Below are 16,569 nucleotides of genomic sequence, written 5' to 3'. Positions count from 1 at the left end.
AAAGATGTTTTTTCGTGAACAAAATTTACTCAGAGACTCTATCACTAGCAGTCTTGCACTTTGTGAATGTTGAAGCAGATTAGTTTAGGCTACATGATATTGATACCAGATGGAAATTAGCATCTATACCAGCAAATGAAGAGGGCTGAGTATGGTAAATAAGTGGCAACTATAAAAGTCCTTTTTAAAAATCAATTTTTGAATTTGTTCAAAAGATAGTTGCTTGTATTAAATAATGTATTCTGAAAGAGAGGGAGAGAGGGGGAATGAAATGTATGACAATTGTATAAAGGGCTAGAAGAAAATGGAAGTATACCAATTTAAGTTCCTTAAATTGTGCATAAAATAACCTGCAAGATAGACTACTGTGATACATGTTGTAATTCATAAAGAAACCAGAAAAAGCAGGGTGGGGCAGAGTGAAAAAAACAATAGACAAGACAAAATGGAATAATAAAATGTTTTCAACCCAAAAGAAGGCAAGAAGGAGGGGGGGGGAAGAATTGGTGGACAAAAAAAAATAAATAGTAAGATAATAGCCATAAAACCATGTCAATAATTATCTTATTTTAAAGTACTAAATAGTCTAATTAAAAAAAAAAGACGGCTGTCATAGTTGCACATAGGCTGACCAAACTATATGCTGTACACACTAAATATAAAGGCATAAAAGGTCTGGATGGAGAAGATAATTTTATTTTTTCTTGTATATATTTCCCTTGTGTTTATTTTTCAAATATTTTACAATGTACAGGTCTCATTTTATAATATACATATAATTAAAAATAAAAAATAATCTCTTCCCTTAAAAAAATATATTCCTCATCCTTCAGCTCCAATCTTTTTGTTTGTTTGTTTTTTCAATAATAATATCAGCTAACATTTATTATGGAATTGTTATGTGTTAGTGTATTAGTTTCCTACTGTTGCTGTAACAAATTACCACAAACATGGTGGCTTAAAACAACACAGATTTGTTATTTTATAGTTCTGGATGTCAGAAGTTTAAAATGGGTCAGCACAGCATTGTTCCTTCTAGAAATTTTAGGGGAGAATCCTTGACTTTCCCAGCTTTTAGAGGTTGTTTCAAACTCTGTTTCAATCCTGATTCTTCTTTCCTCGACCCTAACTCTTTTGCATCCCTCTTCTCAGCATCTTTGTCATTACGTTGCACCCACCAAGATAATTATTTTCCAGAATAATCCAGATAATTGCAGAATAACCTGTCCATTCAAAAACCTTGACTTACATTTATGAAGTCCCTCTTACCCAGTAAGGTAACATTCACAGATTTCAGAGATCAGGACCTAGATATCTTTTGGGACCATTATCCTGACTTCCACAGCTAGGCATGGTGCTGATTGCTTTTTATTCATTATTTCACTTAATCCTCATAAAATATTTATCAGCTGGACTCTGTTCAACAGAGGAAACAAATTGAGAGAGATGTAGAAGTTTTCATGGAGTCACAGATTGGGTTGAAAAACGAAAATGAAAAAAAAAAAAGAAAAACGAAAATGAGAACTTCATTCAAATGATTCCAGAACCTTTACTCTTAGCCATTATACTATACACTCTCATTAATATTTTATTGCTTTTAGGTATAATTTGTGGTGTTACATATTGATTTTCATTTTAATTTGCAAGTAACACTTATTACTTATTCTGAATCATACACATGGTATCATATTAAATTAAATCAAGATGAGTGAACTATTGACGGTAGATTAGCTTTGTTTTCCTTGAACAACCTTACCAACTAACTCCTTGAAACAACTTCAATTTCTCAAGATCCAAGGGGCCATATAAAAATGTCTGTGAACCACCTTGCCATGTTATCCTTTGCTTCAGCCCGTCTTTGCTATCTGATGACCCAAGGCTTTTCTGCTGAGGGTTTTGTAATTCTGTAACTGCTCACTTTTCTCATATTCTTTTTTTTTTTTTTTCGCAGAAAGGTGTTAACTCTTAGGCAGAATTAATTTTCAAGTCCACTCATACATTCTGCCCTGGCAAGTTGGGAAGCAGACAACTAACCCCAGTGCTATTTTTTACCTTAATGTAATAGGATGACTCCTGCAGGTCTGGGTATATAATATAGACAGAGGATGGTAGTTGACAATTTGCCAAAAGCAAATATAGATTTTGTTTCTTGTTCAGCCCCTGAAAACTCACTTTTGGAATATTCCATTCATAAATCTGCTAAGGAATTCTTCCTTATGGTTGGCTAGCCACTTTACATCATTTTTTGGTGCAAGGGTTTATTTTATACATTGATGTGATTTGGGGACTGCCCACGTTGTTCTATGTTACGTTGAACTCATAATTCATATTTAATACTACCTTCTAGTATAACACCAGCTTTATCAATAGCAGCCTTATATATTACTGCCATTTAGGTGAAAACTGCTTTTATGATGAGAACATCTTTGATGCCAAAAACTGTTGAAATTTTAGAGGTGTGTGAACTTTTTGTTAAATTAAAACTATTTGTGGTTATCATATCTTGGAATTGTTGGGACTTCACAGCTAGGCCCTCTTCTCATTGTGTATTCACTTTTAGCTATAATATGTAATTTATATGCTGATGAATCTCCAAATTTGGACTCCAATTCTAATCTCCTTTCTTAGAGCTTCATACTTGTGTATTCCATTTTTTACTCAAAATTTCTATTTATCTCACATCCACACATAAAATTCAACATGCTTCCTCTCTGTATATTTATCTTTCATTGTTTTTTATCATAATGAATGGTATCTCTCAGTCATCTTGCCATGAAACTGAAAATACCGATGCCTTCTTTTTCTAAATATATTTAACTAACAAATATTTATATCGCTATGTTCTAGTCCTTGTTCTAAGAACTTTACTCTTTAACTTACTTAATGCATATAAAGTATTAATGAAATGGATACTGTTATTCTCATATTATAAATGAAAAGGCTGAGACATTGAAAATTTAAGTAATTAGCCCAAGGTCACTCAGTTAGTGAATAATGAAATTAGGATTCTAACTCAAACAGTCTAGCTCAAGAATCTGTGCCTTAACCAGCATTCTATGCTATATCCAGGAAACTAATCTCACCAAGTTTATTTTTCAAATATTTCTACATCCTAATTGCCAACATGCTATCTATTCCATTAATATCTATAATTGTTTGGACAATGACAAAAGAACCTCCTAACTCACCCTATTTTCCCTTTGTAGAGAAATAGTGACTAATTAACAATTTGCATTTAAGAAAAGCTTTGCTGTTGTGTATTCAGGAGAGATTCATCATAAGGCTAATGTGATTCCATGCATGCAGTGGATGTATAGGTTTATTTCTGATATCATCATTGCATTAATTTCTTACTTGGGGATTGTTTAGCTTCAAAGAGATAAAGTCTTAAAGGTATCATAGACACAAAAAGAAAAAATCTTGTATGATTCCCCTTATATGATAAGAACATAGAATATTCAGATCCACAGAGACAGAAAATAGCCCCTGGTTGTCAGGGGTTGTAAGGCAGAGAAAGATAGGTTATTATTGTTTAGTAAGTAGAGTTTTAGTTTAGAAAGATAAATTCTGAAGAGGGATGGTGGTTATGGTTTTATAATAATGTGAGTATAATCAATGCCACTAAATGATCAAACTAAAAATAGTTAAAATAGTAAATTTTATGTCATGTGTATTTTACAGTAATTAAAACAATACAATTTGTATGGAAATACAAGAAGAGTTGAATAACCCTTTCAGGAAGATTAAAAACTAGAGCAGCCTCCAAAACATTAAGAGCCAAACGTCATTGACCTTCCATGCAGTCCTTCACTCATTACTACAGCTTACCATTTCCTGGTTCAAATATTCAAATATCCACCTCGGAGGCAATGAGTCTTCAAGAAGGGAGAAGAGTCATTGAGCATGAAGGAGGTAGAGCCTTTGCAAGGAAGTTCCTCTAAGAGAGAAATGAGGGGATAAGCAAAAACAATACTAATAATACTGATGCTAATTCTAATAATAATACAGATCTCTAATACAACTGGCAACCAGGATAAAAATCGAGCTGGAAAATTTGTAATTGAATCAACACTGAGAAACTGCCTTTGTTCTACATTTTACATTAGTAGTTAAGTGGGATTTTTAAAAAGATTTTATTTATTCATGAGAGACACAGAAAGAGGCAGAGATATAGGCAGAGGGAGAAGGAAGCTCTCTGCAGGGAGTCTGTTTCAGGACTTGATCCCAGGACCCCAGCCGGATCATGCCCTGAGCCAAAGGCAGATGCTAAACCACAGAGCCACCCAGGTGTCCCTGAAGTCATCTTTCTAAGCATCTTCTCAAAAGACCCCTTGATATTTCAGAACCAACCTCATCAGAATATTCTGGGAATGTTGCTGACTTTCAACATAGTCTAATCCCACCAAAAATTATCTGTCCAACTATGACTATCACATATATTTTGATGAGAAAAAGTACTCCAAAGATAGTCAGAAATTTCATTGCCTATTTTCAAAAGATATGTTTGTGTAAAAATCCCATTCTAAGACCTGAATAACCTCTCTTCTAAGACTAAGAAAAGTCCCCCGTTTTCTTTCTTTTTTTCAATATGTCCATCTCTGCATCCACTCAATTGTTTTCCAGCCAAGGATGAATATTAGCTTGTGATATCCAAATATCATTTGGTTCTTTTATAATTTATTTACTCCCCTTCCATTGAATTATTACAGCATAATGCATATGTTTGAGAAGACAGCTCAGAAATAAAATATTAATAAATATAAAATTTTATTTAAAAATCAGATTGACATTTATTTGGCTCTCTCAAAAAAATGTAGCTAGACCCATATTTCTGGTTTTCGGTTTTACTTGTCAATTTATGGGTTACTTCACAACATCAAGTCACTTATGGAAAAACAAATCCATCTGTACTGCAAAGGTAAAATCCAGGATTTTCAAATTGTCTTATAATAACTTTTAAAATATTGTATAAAAATATTTTTAAGCCATTTTACAAGCAACATAATTATTTGGGAATAAAGTTGAGAACTATCCCATTTGGAAATACAATGAGTCAAAATTTCAAAAGTATAAATGATAAGTAAAACATTGGGATACCTGGGTGGCTCAGTTGGTTAATTGTCTGCTTTCAGCTCAGGTCATGATCCTGGGGTCCTGGGATCAAGCCCCATGGCTGGCTCCCCACTCAGCAGGGAGCCTGCTTTTCTCTCTGCCCCTCCCCTAACTCATTCTCTCTCTCTTTCTCTCAAATAAATAATAATAATAATCTTCAGCTCAGGTCATGATCCTGGGGTCCTGGGATCAAGCCCCATGGCTGGCTCCCCACTCAGCAGGGAGCCTGCTTTTCTCTCTGCCCCTCCCCTAACTCATTCTCTCTCTCTTTCTCTCAAATAAATAATAATAATAATCTTTAAAAAATTATAAGTAAAACATTTTAGCAAGTGTTATAGGTATATTAAAATACCTTATCTTTCCTCTAATTCTTACATCAGGTAAAAATTACTTTCTAAAAGTGTTATAAAATGCAAATATGTGGAAAATTAGAAAACAGCCTACCATGCCATAAACTTTAAGCTCATGTACCTGTTTTCTGTAGTGTAGTAAAGTATCTAGACATTCATTTAGTCTACAAAACACTGAATGCTTAACTTAGGAAGAGAAAACAGACAGGTAGGTCTGCTTTCAAAGACATTATATTCTAGTGAAGATACAAACATTTTAAAAGTCATGGAAATAAATCTATTTATTGCAGTGATAAACAAAACAAAAGAAAGGTACTTAGACCATGAGAGCCTATAATAAAGATTTGACTTAATTAGGGAGGTCAGGGAAGATTTCCCTGAAAAAAGGAATGGCTGATCTGGGATGAGTAGAGATACTTAGATGAAGAGGGTGATGGAATGGGTAAAAGAATATTTAGACAGAATAGAAAGCATGTGCACAAGGCCTATGGCCAAAAGATACAGCATGATTATGAGTAAATAACAGAAGGTTCAGTGGCTTTAAGGGTGATAACTAGGATTAATATGAAAAAATGAGTAAAGGACAATCCAGTCAGAAGAAACAGCCTGGATATACATGCAGGTCTGTAGCAAAAGGTGTTTCGGCGAGAAATGGGACTAAAATCTGTCACTCGAGATAGAGAAGAGAAAGAACGAAAGTGAGGTTAAGAAGGCTAGTGGGAGATGAGGCTAGAATAATTGGGGCCAGATCAGACAGGATATTGTAAATCATACTAGAAAGAATCCTCCTTTTATTTTAAGAACGAGACTCCCTGAAGGATTTTAAGCAAGACCTGGAGGTGTTGGGGTGAGACGTTAAGGGTTTGATACATTTGCATTACAGGTCCCATTCGCTGGGATTCTCAACTCCTCTCCAGGGCAGATCTGATGCTACCATAAAACACACTTCTGGAATGGCTCTCAATTAATCATGAACTCTATTACATGTAATCAATCCAAGATGATTCAGAAGGTACTTGAGTGTCTTGATATGGTTCTTGGTCTTGGTTGTGTGTATTGAAAATCAATACAGTATTATAGACACAGGTTGCAGAATATTGGTCTGAATCAGTCACAACGTTATTATATATCTTAAAAGTTGCTTCTCAGGAAATCGCTTCTAATAGCTCGCTAGTTTGCTTTTTTTCCCCTATTAACAGAAACACAAAACAAGCATTTGATGTTTCAGCCTTCTGGATAAACTTAGGTTTATCTTAACTGACGAATAAAAAGAGGTCTGCAATATTTTATTTAATGTTTCCATTTCTCCCTTGCCTGAGAATTCCTCGAGACCAAAGTAAGAGCCACATTCATGTTTGTATCATAGCAATTAATGCAACGTCAGGCCATCAGTATTTGTTGATTGCATGAATGGAAATGAAATGGACACAATTCATTTCACCTATGTTCCACTACCGTATTTCATTAATTCTTAAAATGTCACATTAAGTCAATAAATATTTAACGAGTGTACTCTGCACAAGAAAGTGTGAGGCAAGTGTATAAAAGGGCCTCATAACTGTTTTCAGATCTTACTTCTAAAGGTAGAGCTTTATTGAAAACTATCATAGTTTTACCACATGCCCCATTGACCCTTATGCTTCTGTCAAATACTTAGTAGTTATAAATGCTGTTTGATGAACAACTTGACTCTTAAACAAACAAGCATACACACACACACACACACACACACGCTCTATAATATTTTTGCTTCAAATATTATTATATAAAAATATAATGTGGAGTAAAAAGTCATCTCTTTTAGGAGCATTTAGCAAGCTCTAAGTAATGATCTAAATAATTTGCGTACCTTTTTCCTCCTTTTAGTGAGTTTAAGAACCATTTGAGATGAATTACAAATATGACTTTATCTTAGAGTAAGTTAGGAAATACTGTTCAAACGAGGTAAATAATGTGCTGCTTTTCAAGATGACATAATTCTTAAGTATAAAATCAGTAAGTGAACTCGAGAATCTCTGATTTACACTCTGTGTACTAATTTGATTCTATTATTGGATGGGAACCAGGGAAAGTAAGTGTGGATTGAACCGAAGTCTACTTTATCATTTCCTATGGAAACACTCTACTATAAAAATCATTTGTTAGAGATTGCTGTCAGAAAATTGGCATTTAGTGCGTTATTGAGTATGAACTTTGATAAAGTTTGTTCTTTTTCTTTTTTTAAGGATAGTAGGTATCCCGCTGTCAGGGTATGTCCATGCCTGGTTGTTTTGTTTTTGTTGTTTCTTAGGGAGAGAGGGTGACGCAGAGGGAAGCGACGCAGAGGGAGAGGGAGTGAGAGAATCTTAAGCAGGCTCCACACCCAGCACAGTGGAAATCAAGAGTCAGATGCTTAACCCACTGAGCCACCCAGATGCCCTGTCCATGCCTGATTTGAATTCCAATTAATGAAGGCCCCAATTAACCACATGGTGATTGTGTAGGGATAGGTTGAGATACCAGCTAGAATTGAGACAGCATGTTAAGTGACTAGCACATTTTAATTTCAGTGAGAGGTTTAGCACATGGGACAATGAGAATGAGAAGGTGAGCCAATGAAAGATAAGATGGGAGCCAGCTGTGGAGAGTGGGCATATTCTCACAAATATATTGTTTCTGTGCTTTCTGTATATTTTCAATTCTCTTACCACCCTCTTCCCCAAACACAGATTTATGATTTTAAAATATGATTTTAAAAAATACATTTTAATTTTATATTCAGCTTATCCTTCCATTATTTTAATAAAGTCTTTTTTTTTCAGTGCATATTTTAGGTTTACAACGAAATTAGGAAGATACAGATTTTCCATATGCCCGCTGTCCTCACACATCACATAGCCCCCATTTCCACCCCAACAGGACTCAGTAAAAAATTTTTTGTTGTTGTTTTATTTTTATTTTTTATTTTTATTTATTTATTTTTGCCAAGGGTGAACCTGCATTGACACATCATAATCATCTGAAATCCGTAGTTTACCTTACAGTTCACTCTTGGTGTTATACATTCTATGGATTTGGACAACTATATAATGACATGTATCCATCATTATTTCACTGTCCTGAAAACCCTCTGTACTCTATTTATCTCTGCCTGCCCCCACCCAATACCACATATCACAACCAGAAAAAGACTATACATTTTCCTCTAAGCACTGCTTTCATTTCATCCCACAAATTTTGATAAATTGTGTTTTCATTTTTAGTTGGCTCTAAATTCTATTTTATTTTTCTTGAGATGTTTTCTTTGAGCCATGCGTTACGTAGCAGTGTATTTTTTAATGTCCACATATTTGAGAATTTTGCAGCTATCGTTCTGCTACTGATTTCTAGTTTAATTCCCACTGCGGCCTGAGAGCAGACACTGTATGATTTGTATTATTTTAAGTTTATGGCCCTAAATGTGGTCTATCTTTGTGAATTTTTTCACGTGAGTTTGAGATGTTTATGCTGCTGTTCTTGGACGAAGTAGTCGGCAGACACCAGTTATATCCAGTTGATTACATTAGCTTTGAGTTCAACTATGTCCTTACTGACTTGCTGCACTTAGGACCTATTTCTGAGAGAGGAGTGTTGATATTTCCAACTATAATAGTGGATTCGTCTATTTCTTCTTGTTGTTCTTTCAGTTTCTGCCTTATACATTTTTTAGCCTCTGATATTAGGCACATGCCACTAAGGATTGTTACATCTTCTTGAATTCTTCCAACACTTTGTAATGCCCTTACTTATTTCTGATAAGTTTTCTTGCTCTGAAGCTCCCTGTGTCTAAAATTAATATAGCTACTCCTACTTCCTTTTGATTCATGTTAGCATGTTAGGTCTCTATCTCTTTACTTTTCATCTGGATGTGTCTTTATTTTTAAAGTGTAGGTTTCTGTAACTACATATAGTTGAGTCAAGTTTTTTAATACACTATTACAATCTCTGCCTTTTAATTGGTACATTTAGGTCATTGACAATCAAAGTGATTATTGATATAATTGGATTAATATTGACCATATCTTTGCTGATTTGCATGTGTTGCTTTTGCTCTTTGTCTCCTATTTTTTTCCTGCCTTTTGTGGTTCATTGAGCATTTTTTATTTGCTTTCCTCTATCTTTTTAGCAATATTAGTCATACTCTTTTTTACTATTTTTAGTCATTGCCCTTGAGTTTACAATATACATTTACAATTAATTCAAGTCCACTTCCAAACAACATTATATCACTTCATAGATTGTGTAAGTGCTTTATAACAAAATAGTCCTAAAACCACCCTCTTATTTCTTGTGTCATCATCATTCATTTAACTTACATATAAGTGTACATATTCTATCTCTTTTATGTATATATATATATACATTATCAGATACATTATTGCTTTTATTATTTTGAATAAGTCATTACCTCTTAGAGCAATTAAGAATAAGACAAAATTTTTTATTTTACCTTTATTCCTTTCTCTTTTTCTCTTTCTTTCTTTCTTTCTTTCTTTCTTTCTTTCTTTCTTTCTTTCTTTCTTTTCTTTTTTTTAGAGAGAGAGCACATGTGAGCAGAGCAGGGAGGAGAGGGAGAGAGAGAACCTCAAGCAGATTCTGTGCTCAGCATGCAGCCCAAAGTGGGACTTAATCTCAAGACCCTAAGATCATGATCTGAGCCGAAATCAAAAGTTGGACACCCAAGTGACTGAGCCACTCAGGTGCCCCTACTTATTCCTTCTCTGATGCTTTAGTTCTTTATGTACATCTGAGTTTCTGAACTCTATTATTTTGCTTCCCTCTAAAGAATTTATTTTAACATTTGTGGCAAGGCAGGTTTATTAGTAACAGATTCCCTCAATTTTTGTTTGTCTGTGAATGTCTTATTTTGCACTCTCACTTTTGAAGGTAGAGTCTAGGTTGGTGGGGTTTTTTTCCTCTGTTTTAACTATTTCACTCTACTCTTATTTGCATGGTTTCTGAGGAGAAGTCAGATGTAATTCTTACCTTTATTCCACTATAGGTTAAGTTTCCTCATCCTCAGCTTCTTATAGGAATTTTTCTTTACCTTAGACTTTCTACAGTGTAAAATGATGCCTATGTGTTATTTGTTTTTGCTTTGCACTTGCCTTGTTTGGTGTTCTCTGAGCTTCCTGGATCTGTGGTGTGATATGTGACATTTATTGAGGGAGATTCTCTGTTATCATTGTTTCAGATAGTTCTTCTGTTTCTCTCCTTCTGGAATTCCTATTTTTTATATATTACATTATGCATATGCTCATGTAATTGTCCCACAGCCCTTAGGTAAATTTTGTTCTTTCATTTGTTCTTTCTTTCTTTTGGTTGTTTTTCTGTTTATTTTTTATTTTGGGAGATTTCTATGGCAATAACCTCAAGTTCAGAGATTCTTTCCTCAGCCATATCCAGTCAACTTAAAAGCCCAGCAAAGATATTCTCCATTTCTATTATTGGGTGTTTAATTTATTTTTGGTTCTTTCTTAGAATGTCCGACTCTCTGCTTACATTGTCATGTAAGTAGTAGGAGTTCTAGTAGAACAACTAGTAGTCTTCATGTATTAACCACAGTTGTTTTAAATTCTTGATCTGATAATTCCAACATCCCAGCTGTATCTGACTCTGATTTTCATGCTTGCTCTATCTCTTCAAACTGTGTTTTTTGCCTTTGTATGACTTATAATTTTTTCTTGAGAGCCAGATGTGATATACTAGGTAAAAGAATCTCCTGTGAATAATCCTTTAATAATGTGGTTGTAAGGTGTGGGGGCAAGGGGACCATTCTATAGTCTAATAATGGATTAGGTCTCAGACTTTTAGTGAGCTTGTGCCTCTTGACTGTGAACTTCACATGTGTTTCTCACTTTGGGGAGTTGGTTATTTCCCTTCCCTCAGATCATTAGGCTGTGATAAAACCATCACAGGTTAGGCTCTGGCTCTAACTATTTTCTCCAGAGGGCAGACCTTGTTTAGAGGAACAGAATGCTTTGATGTGTTTCAAAATGGTTTCTTTTTTCTTCTCTCTTCCAGAAGCACAACGGATTTTTTTCCCCCTGATATTCACTGCAAGAACCTGATAGCATTACAGGAAGTAAAAATCACAAAATGTGCCCTCCTCCCCCATCCCTAGTGGCTGGGATCTCCTGTCATTCTTATCACTCATACTTGTTCATGCTGAGCCTCTAGCAATTCCTCAATTATGGTTCAGGTTTTCCTACCATGACTGGTTCCTAAGGATGCTTCAGTTTGTGGATTTCTGCTGTGTAAGTTGTGATTCATTGTATCTGCTTATTGTTCTCTTCAATTTTGGAGGCAGCAGTTTTCCCTGAGATCTTACATCTCTGATCGATGTAAGAAGAGTTGCTGATTTTTTAGTTTGTTCAGCCTTTCACTTGTTAGGATGGAGTGGCTACTTATAGATTCTTATAGGCTGAACTAGAAACTAGAAGTCTGATTATTAAAAAAAAAAAAAAACTTGGGGGTGCCTGGGTGGCTCAGTCTGTTGAGCATCCAACTCTTGATTTTGGCGGAGGTCATGATCTCAGGGTTGTGAGATCTAGAGGCCGGGCATCAGGCTCCACTCTCAGCATAGAGCCTGCTTGGGATTCTCTCCCCCTCTTCTTTGGCCAGCCTCACCCCCCACCCCCGCCAACTCCTGCTCACACTCTCTCTCTAAAAAAAGATATAAATAACAAATAGATAAGTAGATAAAAAAAGTCCATGTAGTATTTTTGCCTTTAGTGTCTCCTACCATTATGATATGGTTATATCACATTTTAAAACTTAAATAACTATTTATTAGTATAGGAATAGTAGCATAGCAATAAATGCTCTTCCTTTAAATAACTTTTAGTTTTTCTCAAATAAGTGCCTCATTTTTTATTGACTTCCTCAGTTTTCTACTACCTCTTTCTAATTTGGGCTTAAATGCTCTCAGAAAAATACACCTTTCTTCAATATGTTCAAACACATCAAATAATGTTTTAGCTTAATTTCTTTGTGGTTACTGGTTATTAAATGATCCTTCCTGGGAAATACTTTGTTTGAATTTGCACATGGTTACTGTACAGGTGTGCTTCCTACCTATCTTCCAAAAGATTCCCTTTCATCATCATCACCTGGAAAATTTCCATGGCCTCTCCCAAGTGTTCTGTCCTATTTTCCAAACACATTTTCCCTTTTTTTTTTTTTTTTTTTTTTTTTTTATGCCTTACCCATTGCTCTGATGGAGCAGCTTCCTAAAAAGGGTGTGAAAGGTGACATTTTTATGAGTTTGTATGTCTGAAGATGTGGTAACTTATTGCTTCCAACTTAATTGGTAATGTTGATGGGTAAAAATTTGTTTTGAAGATAACTTTGTAAGTATCCCCTGTTCCATTATTTCCTTTCTCAGTTTTGCTATTGAAAAGTCTGGTGCTACTCTGATTCCTGATTTTTTTTTTTTTAATGTGACTAATTTCAGACTTGTAGGACCTTTATCTCTGGTGATTTTATATTTTATGGTAATATGTTTTAATATGGGCCTTTTTCATTACTTTAGTTAGGGCACTCCTGGGTCTTTTCAACATAGAAATATGTGTTTCTCCAGGACTTTCACCCCATAAATTACATAAGGCAGAAAAATGACTACCTTTAATTTGTGAAGAATCAATGTTGAGAGGCCTTGGGCCCCAAGGGACTTGTTGCCAATACCATGATTTTATTTTTAAGGTCCTTAGGCATAGCTTGTCTGAAGTGAAATATGAGGAACATTTTTTACAAACATTATGAACAAGACTTAACAAAGAATGAGATGAGGTTTTAATTAGAGTAATTTAGCAATCATTGAAAGACTCAGCTCTGTATCAGGGACAACAATATGGGTGGGGGGTGATTGGGTTATTTGAGCATGAAATAATCCTAGTAAACCAAGTTCAGCCTGGCCACAAAAAGGATGGACTGAATTCCAAGCCAATTTCTGCCCTCTGCCTTATGGGCTGCAACCCTGACCTACAGGAAAAAGCCATTGATTGGCTCTTTCTGAGATCTAGAATTTGGGGAACACTTAGGAGCCTGGCAGCAGTCAAGCTGTATGTTGTTCTAACGAGGCCAACAGTACAAAAACAAAACAACAACAAAAAACAAAACAAAACAAAAAACAAAACAACAACAACAAAAAAACAGTGCAACATACTTATAATCATGTCTATTTCCAGCTTCTTTTTTACTGATTCTGAATTCAGGATAGTTAAAGAGGTGGGAATATCTCCTTTCTAACATACAGGCTGTTTTGATCCTCTATTACTCACAGAAAAATACATACATGCCAGGAGCAGGTACCTTCTGGCAAAAAAAAAAAACAAAACAAAAATAATTTCTTATTATCGCCTGCATTTTCACCCTATTCACTTAGTGATTCTGGTTTACTCTGGAAAGAACTAGTATATTTTTCATGTTTACAATTTCGAAGATGGACTCACAAAGATGAAAATATGACAGTTATGTCTTAGAAGTGTAAACCACACCCACTGGTCATTCATCTTGACAAAGCATAAGGTTCCTATAGACTTTGTAGTGATCGTTTACCTTTGGGGAGTTCATGGATTAAGTTGAATAATGAGCTTCTGCACAATGATCTACCAAGATCCAGTCGAAGGTCATGAATTCATGTTGTGTTTCTACAGTGTCCTGAAACAATGGTTGTAATTTAACTACTTTTTTAAAAATGCCTGGAAGGACACTTAGGCATTTTCTATTGTAGTAACTGCGGTTGTAGGAGTACACTTACCGAATCAGTTCAAATAAGGTAGATTTCTTCAAAGCAGCTAATAGCAAAAGTGTAAAAATGAATAAACAGGAGATTATTTAACAAAACTTGACCAAGTAACAAATTTAAAGAAAGTTATTCTAGTCCTACACTGCCAAAGAGGAAAAAGCCCTGAAAAACAATGCTGAATTAAAGTCAGATTTGAATGAATAGGGGAAAAACAACTGCTGCTGACAGATCATCATGAAATAAAGATAAGACAATTGATTTTAAAGTGCACACATTGTAGTGACTTCAAATGTATGGAGAAAGAAACTGATTATATCTGTTATAGGTAGAGTACTAAATTAGACATTTAAAACATTTCTTATAATTCTTTAAAGCATCCATAAATAGTTTCCCACTAATTGTCAAACAATCATTTAAAACTTTTTGTTACATTTATTTAATTATATATGCAGAGATAAATATATGTACTTCATTATTGAGACACTAGCAAAGGATAGCGTTCTCTCCTGTATCTTCAGAAATGCATTATAATCCAGCTTTATTACAGATGATGCTTAATGATTAATTCTAAAGCTATGAGTTCTGCTGTTTGAACAAGTACAATTAAGATAACGAATATCTCGGGCACAAGACTTGGTTTATAAAGATAATTCTATGGAATCATAGAGGCCTATAGAAAAATTAGTCAATTATTTCTGTCATAGGGTTGATTTTCACAGGTTCTATTTCCAAACAAATATAGGTACTGGGACCTTTCTATTCCAAACCACCACTACCCATTTATACCATCCTCTTGAGTCATTGGGCTTGTACGCATCCTGGATCTTTGAAAAGGAGAGTATCAATACAATACAGCACATTCAGTGTTGTCATGTGTCAAGAGAGGGCATCACTTGTGCAGGAGAATCTTGCGTCACAAATAGACGAATCTGACTGTTGTCTTGGCAGAGCAGGGCCCTCCGGCACTAGCAGTCACTGTCGCTGGGCAGTCTCTGAATGTTGAACGGGCTCCTCTTTACATCATTCCCCTACTTGTAGTTATTTCGTCTTCCCCCAGCCTCCACTCATCCTGCTCCATCACGCTTTTCTCCTCAGACTGCCCAGGCAGGTGACGTTTATCTCTTCACCTTGAGGATGAAGAGCAATGTGGATTTTCCTTTATTCATTCTTGGAAGTATTGTTCGACATACAAACTGTGCCCTACTTTCTTCACAGACTTAACTTCAGATTTTTAGAACACTTTTTACTTATTTCAATGAAATCTGATGTTTCACATGAAAACCTTTGGCTTGCATACTCATTTTGGCAATGATTTTTAAGCTTGGTTGTGAAAAGAATCATTTAAAGAGGAGCATATACCAGTGCCAACCACCCCCCATACTCAAAGGTTCTCATGCAAGTAGTTAGATTGAAGCTTGTCTTAACATGTTTGGGCTTCTTTAATAATAATACCACAAAGCAGGTAGTTTGTAAACAATAGAAATTACTTTCTGACAGTTCTAAGGACTAGAAAATCCAAAATCAAAATTCCTGGTGAGAGCAAACTTCCTGGTTCATACATGACCATCTTTTTACTGTAACTTTAGATGGCAGATGGGTCTAGGTACCTCTCTGGGGGTCTCTCTTATTATAAGGGCACTACTCCCTATCATAGGGCTCCACCCTTATGACCTAACCACTTCCCAAAGGCCTCATGTTCTAATACCATCATGTGGGTTACTAGGTTTCAACATATAAATTAGTGATGAGGGAGAACAAATATTCCAGCCATAGGATGCCCCTATATTATGACATTTTCCAGTTGAGATTTAAATGAGCAGCTATGATTGAAAAATACTGGCTTCTAGAAGTACAAATCTATGAGCCCTTTAGAAAGTCTTAACATTGACCAGTCTTGGAGACCCATTGCAAAAAATCAAAATCAAAAACAAAAACAAAACAAATTAGATAATGTAAAATGTTTAGCATAGTAGTTGGTGCAAAGTAAACATTCAAGTTAGTGATGATGATATTTTTCTTTCTTTTACTATTATTATAATCCTAATCCTCCTGTGGTAATGTAGATTTCTATTTGATTTGAAGTACTCTACTGCAAAGTTGTAACAAGGCAAAAAGCCACACAATGATTAGTAATCTATTTCTCACTATCTTCATATGTAAACATCCCAATGTGTAAAGCAATGTTTTGAGCACAGTGAGTTTTACATGAATAAGCCCTTTATCTTGTCAAATGTAAGGTAGTTGTGTTCAAATGTTAGTCATCAAAATCTAAATTTAATTCTCAGTTTCTCTGAGATTAATGTTGTTCCATATTTGTCAAGATGGAGTTAGTAGGCCTTG

The 16,569-nt window shown here is 35.0% G+C and overlaps 1 protein-coding gene and 1 long non-coding RNA gene across 6 annotated transcripts in view; one reads left to right on the top strand and one right to left on the bottom strand.

The window, feature by feature from the left end:
- Window positions 1-16,569, top strand: part of MGAT4C (MGAT4 family member C) — a 717,101-nt gene that overhangs the window by 466,344 nt on the left and 234,188 nt on the right. The gene's annotated exons all lie outside the window — the stretch shown is intronic.
- Window positions 1-16,569, bottom strand: part of LOC112654325 (uncharacterized) — a 40,798-nt gene that overhangs the window by 17,812 nt on the left and 6,417 nt on the right. Inside the window, exons 3-4 of the long non-coding RNA XR_003132924.3 lie at window positions 3,829-3,937; window positions 1,270-1,416 (exon numbers count right to left, since the gene is read on the bottom strand). This is a non-coding gene — a long non-coding RNA (uncharacterized LOC112654325). The remainder of the gene's footprint in view (window positions 1-1,269; window positions 1,417-3,828; window positions 3,938-16,569) is intronic.

This window comes from Canis lupus, chromosome 15 (genome assembly GCF_003254725.2).
Source record: "Canis lupus dingo isolate Sandy chromosome 15, ASM325472v2, whole genome shotgun sequence".
Classification (NCBI taxonomy): Eukaryota; Metazoa; Chordata; class Mammalia; order Carnivora; family Canidae; genus Canis; species Canis lupus.
Note: the sequence above shows the minus strand (reverse complement) of the source record. Positions and strands in the feature narration are given on the sequence as shown.